Below are 12013 nucleotides of genomic sequence, written 5' to 3'. Positions count from 1 at the left end.
CTGCCCTTTGGTTGTGACATTTCGGGGGTGGCTGGGCAGTGCTCTGGTGTGGTCCGAATCTGGCCACCGAGTGTATTGGTTCTGGGGCCTCTTTAGAGGTGCAGGCCCAGGTCAGCTGCTGCCTCTGGCCTGCCTGGGGCTCCCTGGATGAGGTACAAAGTGATCTGCAGGTGGTTGCCCCTTGTGCTCAGCTTGGAGGGGCCTGAGAGCCGCTGAGCTGTGAACAGAGGCCAGTTGTTGTCAGTGTCGGGCCTGGGGCTGCTTAGCACACCGAGGCCAGATGCCGCTTGTTTGGGGTTTGTGAACCTTTGAGAGACTTTAGGGAAGTCTGCAGCATGAGCTAAGACAGTTTGTTTATGTGGAAAAGCCACTAGAAACAGCTTGGGTGATTCTGCAGGTTCACTGGGGCAGGTCTCAGGGTATCAGCAGGGCAGGACAAACTGTGAGCAGGTCGATGGTGACTCAGATGTGGGGCCTGTCTGCCCGCTTTGTGCTGGGAAGGGGGAATCATCAATGGAACAGTGGCCTCGGCCAGCACCTGTGTCTGGGGAAAGCTGTCCCCCAGCCTCAGCGCATAGCCAGTCACCTCAGTTCCTCCCCGTGTGTCTCCCTGGTGCCTTGGGAGATGCTGCCTCATGGCTGGAGGGCAGAGAGGGAGTCTGTCAGTGGGTGAATTTGTGAACTCCTGGGACTCCAGAAGCCCTGTCTCCATCAGCCACAGTCCCCGCTGGATTTCACAGCCAGAAGTTAGGGGGACTCCTCTTCTTGCCACTGGAACCCTGGGCTGGTTGTGGGGCCCAGTGTGAGGCTGGGATCCCTCACTCCTCAGGGGACCTGTGCAGCCGAGATGTCCCTCCTGATTTTTAACCACCGCACGTGGCTGTGGGACCAGCCCGTTCTGTCCGTCTGTCCCTCCCGCGTGGCTGCATCTGCACATCCCCAGTTGTCGGCCGTCCGTTCATCTGGATCTCAGGCGGTGCTGGGTCTCGGCTGCTCTGGCGTTTAGCTGCACAGAATGTCGATGGGGCTGTGGGAGGAGGCGAGTGCAGCCTTTGCCTACTTCTTCCTCTTGCCCAGAAGCCCACAGCGACTCCGACTATAGTTTTCTTTCAAAAGTCACCAGAGGAAAGTCTTAATCTGCACGTTCTGGACCACACAGTCGCCTAATAGGTTCAAAATATATATATAAATGCCACCCTGACTGGGGTGGCTCATTGGTTTGGGCATTGTCCCGGAGACCAGAATGTTGCTGGTTTGAGTCCCTGTTGGGGCACACACCTGGGTTGCAGGGCAGGCCCCTGTGGGGGACGTGCAGGGGGCAACCGATGGATGTTTCTCTAGCTCATCAATGTTCCTCTCCCTCTTTTTCTCCCTGCCTTCTCCCCTCTCTAAAACAACAATAAATAAAATATTTTAAATAATTTGGAACACTGAAAAATTCTGATAACTGGCTTCCACCCCCAGCAATTCTGATTCAGTCAGTTCACAGAGTGGCCTGGGCGTGAAGACTTTTGGGAGTAAGCCCCCTCGAGTGTGCGCAGTGTGCCCCCGACCCAGAGAATGGGGGGGCTCATGGCTGTTGCTACCTGGCAGGTTACAAGTGCCAGTGGGAGTGGAGGAGCAGAGGAGGAACGTGCCCTTCCAGCTGCTCTTGCTGCTGGAGAAGATGCAGGACGGCCGGCAGAAGGCCGTGCGGCCCTTGGAGCTGGTGCACTGCCTGCAGAAGCACAACGTGCCGGGTGAGGCAGCCCCAGCGCCAGCTCCTGGCCCGGGGCTCTGGTGGGCGGGTGCGGGAGGCCGAGAGGGGGAGGAAGGAGAGGAAGGAGAGCAGAGGGACTAAGTGTGACCTTTGGCAGATGGCGGACCCCTTGCGTTGGAGGCATGCGTGTCGATCCAAAATGCTTTGAAGAGCCCACAGTTCTGCGGGCACAGGATGGGTGTTATTGACACACAGCAGCAAAACCCTGAGAACGTTTCCTTTGTGCTTAGTGTCACAGAGGAAGTAGAGTGGGGCCGAGGCAGCAGACGTGACTGTTTGGTACACTCACAACAGTGACCCTTCTTGCAGCGTCTTTGTGTTTTGCCCTTTGGTGAGAGAGCCCTCGGCATGTTTCCATTTCCTCTGTCCTCCTAGGTCTCTCTCCTTGGCTTCTGCACTTACACTTTGAGCGTTACATCCACTTCCGTCACACATGCGGAATTCACCGCTTCTCCCTTGCCTCCCCTACCTCTGCGGTGGTCCTTTCTATTCTTGTTCTTCTGGACACTGTTGGGGAGGACCTGGTTCAGATACGAGTATTGAGAAAAGCTCGATTTTTAGAGAAGTGAATGAGGAAAATACATAAAGGCGCAGAGCATGAGTGGCCATAGGAATCCAAGTCAAGTGTTGGCCCTGCCTGGACAGGGCAGGATGCACGCTGACTGCTGGTTCTGTCTCGTTGGGTCCCTGAGTGGAGGCCCCTGGGGGTGAGTGGCAAACCAGAGGTAGAAAACTTGGATGTTAAGTTTTAAGAGGAGCTCTCAACGACCAGCACCGAGCCCGTTCTCCGTTGGTGGCACCTGACATCCGTGGAGACGGGGCCTGAAAACAGGGCCAAGGCAGGAAGACGCAGGGTGGCGAGTGCTCACGGCATCCAGGCCCCAGGGTCTGAGCGGTGTCCTCGGGGACTTGCTAATCGGGCTGGGCCTTTTCTCTCTGGCCAGTGTCTGTCCAGCATGATGCCGCTCAACTCTGTCTCACAGTGTGGAACCTCATTAAGGACCAGATGACGGACGTGCACCTGGTGAGACTCTAGGGTTGAGCACAGGTTTAAGACGCCGCTCATTCAGCTCACTCAGCAGTGGTCAACGAGATGTGTAGAGAGGATGGAGAGAGAATCATGTAAAATGCAGGTCACAGCTCCATGAGATTGTCAATGTCACTGTCTGCACCTTTCTGAGGAGGGCAGGGAGCACTAGTAGCTGCCACTTCGTGGGCTGGCTCCAGCTCTGCCAATGGTCCCGGCCTGGCCTGCTGACGGCTGTGAGCCCTTTCTCCCCCACCCCCCTCCTCCCGTGCAGGCTGAGCGGCTGCAGGCCCTGCACACGATCCAGACGAGGGAGACCTTCGTGTGCCTGGACTGTGCTGGGCAGAGCAGCACGGACAGCAGCCTGCTGACCCTCCGCTCTCTCTCTTCGACTCGGACTCACGCCTCCTGGGGACACTGGTAAGGGGCTTTCTCCTGGTGAGTTTCCTGTTCACTCACAGCCCAGAGCCCCCTGGAAGTGTATTACGGCCCTAGGGGGACTTTGGTTCGCCAGACCACTCAGGTTTCACAAGTCAGTGACACGTCTGCACACACATTTCGTGTGCCCACCACCCCAGCAGTCTCTTTCTGTTTCATTTATCCCCCTTTCCCCCCCTTCGCCCCCCACCCCTTTCTGTCTGACTGTCTCTATGCTGTTTCTCTGTCTGTTCGTTATAAAATGTCTTTTTGTTGAACCCCTTCACCTTCTTGCTTCCTTAGTTCAGTAATCGGGCTTCTACAGTTCACGCTTGGCATTTAAAAATCGTTTCTGTCTTCTTTGTGTGGCTCTGGTTAAGTTGTCCTTTGATTTGGCAAAAAAATTTCTTCCCTTCTGTTTATGCTTTCAGGTGCCCTGTCCTGTTTTCCCCTCTGATCAGCAGGCACCATGGAGAAGCATCCCACCGTGGACCCCAGTGTGGACCTGACATTTGGGGGCGTGGGGACACCAGAAGGGAAGCTGACTTCCCGCTGCAGGGCCAGGCTGTGCTCTGGACGGGGAACACCGACCTGCCTGTTTTCTCGTTCTGTGGACAGGAGGAGGCCCTTCACTGCTTCTTCCAGCCCAGGCCGCTGTCCAGAGAGAGCAGGTGCTTCTGCAAGCACTGTGGGAGGAGGACCAGCGGCCAACAGGTATTCCCTCCAGAGATTAGCACCTCCCGGAAGGGGCTGCCCCTGAGAGACCCTTCATAGAGCCCCTGGCAGCCCAGGGTCCTGGGGCTCCTCCGCCGACATCATGGGGAGAGACCGCTTCTGAAGGAGAAGGGTGGGCCTGAGAGCTGGGGACGAATTTTCCCTCCAGGCTGGAGGAGTTCTGCCAGCGACTCCACTGTGGCCCTGGGTTCTGTGCAGCTGCCCAGCCGAACTCGGGCAGCTCAGGCCTTGGTCTCCGCTGGGGCCCCGCTCTGCATCGTGTTCTCCCGCGTCCCTCCTCCCGTGTCAGCTGCGCTGTCCCCCCGTTTCCAGTGCCCGAGGGCTTCATCTCCACAGTGGTTTTGCTTCCGTAGGTCTTGAAGCTGACACGTCTGCCCCAGACCTTGACAATCCACCTCATGCGGTTCTCCGTCAGGAATTCACGGACAGAAAAACTCTGCAGTTCCCTGCATTTCCCCCAGAGACTGGACCTGGGTCAGGTCCTTCTGACGGAGGACGCTTCCCCCTGCGATGGCGAGGGCCAGGTGAGGCACTCCCCACTCCCGTCCCGTGTCCACATCGTCAGGACGCGCTGCAGTGCTGTGGTGTGGAACCTCTGTGGCTTCTGGGTGCATGTTCAGGTGGCCCCCTTCCCAGGGCTTGTCCACCGATCTTGTTCGTTCTGCAGGTCCCTGCAAGCATCTCTCACGTCTGGGGGGCTCTTCCCCAGCTCCTCGGCCTTTCCGCAGCTGGTGTGCCTTTTCCTTTATTGGGCAGCAGTGGTTTTTCCTGAATTTGCCTGTAATATCGCCTGGTATAAAACACGGCATTCTGATTCTGGCTTATTTAGCAGCAACATTCTTGAAGTCAGGGACTGTTCTGGAGGCCCCTTGAGGCCCCAGGCCGGCGTGGAGTAGATCCCAGACAAATGTGCAGGGAAACGTCTCCTCATTCTAAGGCAGGGCTGGGAAGCAGGCCCACGGGTGAGCCGCCTGTTCTGCGGTCCTTCCAGCTCGGAGGACAGTATGAGCTCTTTGCCGTGATCGCGCACGTGGGGCTGCCCAACTTCGGCCATTACTGCGCCTACATCCGGAGCTCCGCGGACGGACGGTGGTTGTGCTTCAATGACTCCAGTGTGTGTGAGGTGAGCGACTCTGCCCAGAACTGCCGTGGCCCCCAGCTAGCGCTGTCCAGCATCTTCTGAGCCCAGGGCTGGGTGGGTCTTCGAAGTCACCCGAGGCCAGGTGTGGCCCTGGCCTCTGTGTGGGGCGGTGTATGGGCCTGGCAGCTGTTTTCTGCATGAGGTCCCCATCTGGCTCAGCGCTGTCCCAGAGTCCACTTGGCTCCACGTCCAGGGCTTCGGCGTGCTAAACGCAGTGCCCTGCATCCCCAAGCTGTGCAGGAAACTTAAGGAGAGCAAGGAGAGGTAGAAATGTGAAGTTAGAACCCCAGGCCGAGCATAACCACGTTTAAACAGAGAGGAGAAGGCATGAAGAGACACTTGGCTTCTGTGGGGTTTATCAGCAGACACTGTGGGTCTCGAGAGTCCCCGGGAAAGTCTGTTGGGAGGAGTGAGGGAGGGTGGAAGGTAGCATCTGTGCTCTCCGGGTGCTTCACTCTGTGTCTGTGTGCGCCCAGGTGTCCTGGGAAGACATCCGGGGTACCTACGGCAACCGCAGCTACTGCTGGTAAGAGACGTGTTTGAGTGGGCGAAGCCCCATGAGCTTGTACCAGGCCCTCAACTGCTGTGGAAACGCTCATGGGCTCTGGTCTGCTTCATCTCTCATACCCACCCCACTGCACCATGATTTTCTCACAGTTTATTTTATCTATTTATTTTCCCAAATGTTTGAGACCAGGCATCTCTAGCTTGCTATGGAATTGTGCTAGACAAAGATAATTATGCACCAATTGTTTTTTTTTTCTTTTTTTTTAATTTATTTTTTTAAATTGATTATGCTGTTACAGTTGTTCTATTCCCCCCTTCATTCCCCTCCACCCTGCTCCCCCATCCCCACCATTACCCCCCTTTAGTTTATGTCCATGTGTCTCAAGTCCTTTAGGTTCTATATTTCCCATGCTATTCTTGCCCCCCCCCCCCCATCTATTTTCTATCTACTGTCTATGCTACTTATTTTCTGTACCTTCTCCCCCCTATCTCCTCCTCCCACTCCCCTGTTGCTAACCCTCCTTGAGATCTTCATTTCTATGTTTCCACTCCTGATCTAGCTGTTCTTTTAGTTTGCTTTCGTTTTAGGTGTGGTTGTTAATAACTGTGAGCTTGTTGTTCTTTCACTGTTCATGTTTCTTTAACTTCTTTTTCTTAGATAAGTCCCTTTAACATTTCATATAATAAGGGCTTGGTGATGATGAACTCCTTGAATTTGATGTTATCTGAGAAGCACCTTATGTGTCCTTCCATTCTAAATGAAAGTTTTGCTGGATAGAGCAATCTTGGTTGTAGGTCTTTAGATTTCATGACTTGGAATATTTCTTTCCAGCCCCTTCTTGCCTGTAAGGTCTCTTTTGAGAAATCCGCTGACAGTCTGATGGGGACTCCTTTGTAGGTGACTGTCCCCTTAGCTCTTGCTGCTTCTAGGATTCTCTCCTTCATTTTAATTTTGGCTAATGTAATTATGATATGCCTTGGTGTGTTTCTTCTTGAGTCCAACTTTTTTGGTACTCTCTGAGCTTCTTGGATTTCTTGGAAGTCTATTTCCTTTGCCAGATTGGGGAAATTTTCTTTTATTATTTGTTCAAATAATTTTTCCACTGGTGGTTGTGTCTTTCCCCCTTCTGGTACCCCTATAATTCGGATATTGGAGCGTTTAAAGATGTCCTGGAGGTTCCTAAGACTCTCCTCATTTCTTTGAATTCTTGCTCCTTGACTCTTTTCTGTTTGGCCATTATTTGCTTTCTTCTGGGCCACTCCATTGATTTGAGTCCCAGTTTCCTTTTCATCTCTATGGGTTTTCTGTGGAATTCCATTCATTTCCCTTAGTTTAGCCTTCATATGTTTCTCTAATTTGTGGCTATAATCAACCAGATCTGTTAGCAACCTGATGACCAGTGTTTTAAACTGTGCGTCTGAGAGTTTTGCTATTTCTTCGTCGCTTAGATTTATCTCTGGGGCTTTGAGGTCTTCCTGCGACATTTTTGGTCTGTTCTGGCCCTTTAAATGTGAGAAACGGCGCCTTGGACTCCCAGGTCGCTGGGTTGTGACGCTGTATGTGGGGGCGTGGCCAGAGCGGGGAAATGGCGGCACCCTCTACTGCCGCAAGCCACGGGGACCGCCGGGCCCACTCCCTGGCCTGTCCGCTCGCCCGCAGATAGGCAACCGCAGTCAACACGCAGCACCGCCTCCCCACTGTCTCCTCAGCAGTCGCTCACCCGGTGGGTTGCTCGGTCGCTCACTAGGTCCAATCCTGGGTTTGGAACCCGTGCGTCTGGATTCGAGCGTCTGGATTCCACGCCCGGGTCCGTCCAACCGGAGTCCTGTGCAACTCCTCAGGAGACGCCAGTTTCGCCCCTTACCGGTCGGGCTGAAGAATTTGTTGTTACCGGACTTCCGAAAAGTTCAATTTTCCATGTTCTGGTTGTGTTTTCTGATGCTAATATTTAGTTGTCCCTAAACTTGGTTGTGTGAGAAGGCACGGCACATCCACCTATACCTCCATCTTGGCGGAAGTCCCTGCACCAATTGTTTTAAGCAGGGGGAAGGAGAATCAAACACTTCAGTTTTATTGTAACAGTTCCTGCATTATTTTATCTATTTATTTTTTGATCCTCACCCGAGGATATGGTTTTTTAATTTATTTGAGAGATAAACATTGATTGGTTGCCTCCCATATGCGCCCTGACTCAGGACCAAACCCACAATCTCGGCATGTACCCTAACTGAGAATTGAACCTGTAGCCCTTAGGTGTACAGGACAACCCTCCAACCAACTGGGCCGCCCGGCCAGAATGGTTTTCTCACGGTTTACACTCCACCAAAGACAACTGGAGAGGAAGTAGCTCCCATGCCCTCCGTGTCCTCCCCTGGCTTTGCACCCACAGGGTCTGGCCAGTGTCCCCTCTGTGAGCTCATCACCAAGGCGGAGGCCCAACCCTGCCTGCACACCCCTGTGTGTGGCCTTCCCCTGCTCCGCCCTGGCCGATCTGCAGGGGCTCCTCAGGAGCCCCCACTGCGTTCTGAATGTACCTCCTTCGTGGAAAGGGTCCCACGGTTCTGTGCCCATTTGCTGACATAACTGTCACTGTAGCCCGTGTACTCGTTGGGGCAAGGATCACGCTTTTCCTCTTCCTCCCTCTGGCTCAGTAGCTTGTATTTAGTAAATGTCAGTACCTGTATTTTTTAAAATCAATGACTATAGAGGAGAAGCTGGAAAGAGAAAAGCTGGGTGAAATCAAAGTGGAGACTTTGGAAGTGTTCTGAGTTTCTGGGTGAGGGCTGGCATCGTGCACCAGAGGTGATACTGGAGAGGGTTTCAGCTGCAGAAGTTGAGCAGATCACTTGAAAAGTAATGAACTAGGTGAAACTTGTGTTTGAAATCCTCCTCCAACCTCCCTCTTCTCTTCTAAGCACCTCTCTTGGGTGTTCACTCTTCCTCACTTCCTGGTTGTCAGCAGCTTCCCTCCCCCATTAATTAGGACAGAGTTTGGCAAACTCTCTGAAAAGGGGCCAGAGAATCAATATTTTAGGCTTTGTGGGCCACACAGTCTCTATTGCAGCTGTTCAACGCTGCCCTTGTAGCCAAAAGCAGCCACAGACACATGTGGGCGACAGAGCGTGGCTGTGGCCAGTGGAGTTTATCGGACTCGTGGGCTCCTGGTTGGCCAGCCCCAATCCAGATGTTGAGTAACTGCAGTGGTGGTGGTCTCCTCTGCGGTGGTGGACAGATGAACACTTTATCCAGCAGCCTGGAAAGTTGGCTGTCCTTCAGGCTGTTGTGAATTAATAATGTATCAGTTCACTGTGAATGTTTCATTTCTGCTATGATATTGCATTTTTTTCTCCATAGGAGGGAAACTGCCTATCTTCTGCTTTACGTGAAGACTGAGTCTTAATGGATATGCCCTAAATCTACAGAGGCTGACAAAGTATTATTTTCCTGTTCTATTCATGAATCTGCTCTTTTGGGAGATGTTGCAATGAGGAGAAGCACCATTTCCAAATAGTATAATTAAATTTTATTTATAATCCGGTCATTATAAAAATATGGAACTGTCACCTCGTTGGTGTTGGTCAGTCAGAAGGGACACTGCCCCACCAGCTGGCCCTGGCTGCCTGGGCGGAGCAGGACACTGGCCCTTCTGGTCGTGAGGCTGCGGGAGTGCAGATGCTTCCAGGGGCCGAGAGCTGCCTGCAGCATCCAGGGCGCAGGGGCGGCAGGGAAGCGTTTCAGTGTTTTATAACTAGTGCGGTGGTACTGGCTGAATATCGTTATCTAAATATTGTTTTAATTTTTGAAACCTATGTTAATGCCCTAAAACTGAAGTGCTTTATAATTGTTATTCATTTATGTGATGGTATGTACTGAGCACCCACTCTCCAGGAGATTGCATGCTAGGCACAATAGTGAATAAAGTTTTATTTCTCAAAAATTGTTTGCATTTTAATGGGTGGTAATCAAAATACGTAAGATGCTGAGGGTGTGAGCTTTAGGAATTCAGAGGAAAGGGAAGCCCCCTCCATCGTGGGGCAGCAGGAGACGACCTCGGGCTGGAAACGGCTCAGGTGGAGGAGGAGCCACGGAGGGCAAGGCTCCAGGTTCAAAGGTCGCCTCTGACCCTGTTTTAGAACCAGGGAAGCAAGGAGTGAGTGATAAAGGTGGCAAGCAAGTGGGGCTCCAGATGTAGAGGGTCTTTAATTAAAGAAGTTTGGTCTTAATGTAATAGGTAATCAGAGACTGTTGAGGGGTTACAAAAAGAAAAGGAACGTGTGGTGGTATTTCGGTGAAATGGATCTGCTGGGGGCTGGAGACGTGGACTAGAGATGGGGTGGCAGGGAGGATGGAGAGGCGGTCACGGCCACTGGAGCCATGTGGGAGGAAGAGTGGGTGTGGGTCGTGAGAGAGGGTCCAGGGAGACCCCAAGTGCAGCCTGGGAACTGAACAGGGTGGATGTTAACACCCCCATTTTACAGACAAAGAGACTGAGACCTTCATATAGCTAATGAGTTGTTCAGGATTTCATACTTAAGTGGCAGAGCCAAAGGTTCCAGCATGAAATGTGGGTAACTTCTTTACTAATTTATTTTTATTGGAGAAAATTAGCCATAAGAGATTAAAATAAGTTGCCATAACAAATGATCACAGTGCCAGACGCCCGAAGTCTGACATCGAGGTGTCAGCAGCATTGGCTCTTCCTGGAGCCTCAGGAGGGTCTGTGGCAGCCTCTCTCCTGGCCTCAGGCGATGCCAGCAACCCTATGGTCCCTTCATCCTCCCGTGACCTTCTCCCCAGGGTGTGCACATGACGGTCAGCAAAGGACCCAACCACTGGATTAGGGCCCCCCCTAATTCAACATGACCTCACTTTCACCTGGCTGATTACCTCTGCAAAGACCCCATTTCCCAGGACGTTCACATTCTAAAGTTCCAGGTGGATGAGAATTTTGGGCAGGACACTGTTCCACGCAGTAAACAGTGTGTATCCCTCTCGGCCCCTAATGTGCATTTGCGCACACATATCATAGCCATAAGTAAGTGTTAAATGTGTCAAATGTCAAAGAGTGGAGGCTGGGCCAGAGATGAATGACGGATTTCTTTCAAAGCCTTAGCGTTTGCAAACAAACACAGCTAGGCCAACACCCTGACGCATGGAAAGGAGAGAAAAGGGGAAAATTGTTATAGTGAAAAGCACCCTCCTGAGAATTATTCGTTCTGCATTCTTAGCCTTAGGACTGGTTCTAGATGGTTATATCAGTCATGATGACGGATGCCTGGTGGTCCAGAAAATGGACACCAGGAGGTGTGGTCACGCTTGGTCTGGATGATGGATGTCAGGGGTTGTATGTGTGAGACCTTCAGGAGATAGTTAGAAGCTTACCTGCAGGCAAACAGCTTTTTAATATCATAATATAGATTATATTAAACATCTTTGGGAAATGACATCTGTGTGTGATATTTCTAAGAAGAATACGATGTTAATTTTCAAGTTTCTTTTGTGTGGGTCATGTGTAAAAATGTTCATGCAGATCATGAATATTCTGGTTATGTTGACTCCCAAGCACTTTATTGGTTTTGTTGCTATTGGTTCTTTTCTTTGATCGTGCCTTGAAATTACTCTTTGTATACATAAAAGATATTTATTTCTGCATATTCAACTGTAAAGCATGTTTATTTTAACCAGTGAACTAAAAACAGTGTTTTAGTTTTAAAGATGTTGATGATATTGTAATCTATATCACATTAAATTGATAAACAACTTTGTGAATTGACATCTTAATGTGTTTTTGTTATGCGAGAACACGATGTTACTTTCCAGTCGTCGAAGTGTCTTTCGTTGGGCATCACTGTATCATTTTTGTGCGTATAGATGTTGCATATTCTTGTTAAGGTTCATCTTAGGTATTGTAGCTGTTATGTTGCTATTGCTTCTTTTCTTTGATTATATTTCTTTATTTCTTGTTTTGTAAACTTACTTTCTGGAAAATAAATCGAGTAACAGACAGTTCCAAATTTATCCCCAGAAATCACATTCCCATAAAAATGTGTTTCAAAATGCATTAAGAAATTGTAAGAGCACATGTAGTACAACTGTCTTATCCCCAGCTTATGTTTAATTTCTTTTTTCCTTTTCTGATTCTAATCTATTTTATTTTTTATTGTTCAAGTAAAGTTGTCTTCATTCCCCCCATGATTATATCTTTAACTTACTGTCCTACATACATCTAAAGGATATTTATTTCTTCATGTAATTTCCTTTCCCTGAAAGAAATTCTATTATTAGTATTGCTTTTCATGATTATCAAGGTAAATAATCTATCATACAATAATAAAATTGTGTTACTTTAGCTATGTAAAAACGTAAACATAGGTAAAACTTGGAAGAAAACCTGAAGAAGTAAGGTAATGTGAGGAGTTAGAAGAA

General features: G+C 50.5%; 1 pseudogene; it reads left to right on the top strand.

Annotated features, from left to right (window-relative positions):
- The first annotated feature begins 1593 nt into the window (after positions 1–1593).
- LOC128628425 (ubl carboxyl-terminal hydrolase 18-like) lies at positions 1594–9758 on the top strand (annotated as a pseudogene).
- Positions 9759–12013: the final 2255 nt, after the last annotated feature.

The sequence above is a fragment of the Artibeus jamaicensis genome, unplaced genomic scaffold (genome assembly GCF_021234435.1).
Source record: "Artibeus jamaicensis isolate MK-2021 breed Jamaican fruit bat unplaced genomic scaffold, CSHL_Jam_final contig_749, whole genome shotgun sequence".
Classification (NCBI taxonomy): domain Eukaryota; kingdom Metazoa; phylum Chordata; class Mammalia; order Chiroptera; family Phyllostomidae; genus Artibeus; species Artibeus jamaicensis.
This window is presented reverse-complemented; position numbering and strand designations above follow the sequence as displayed.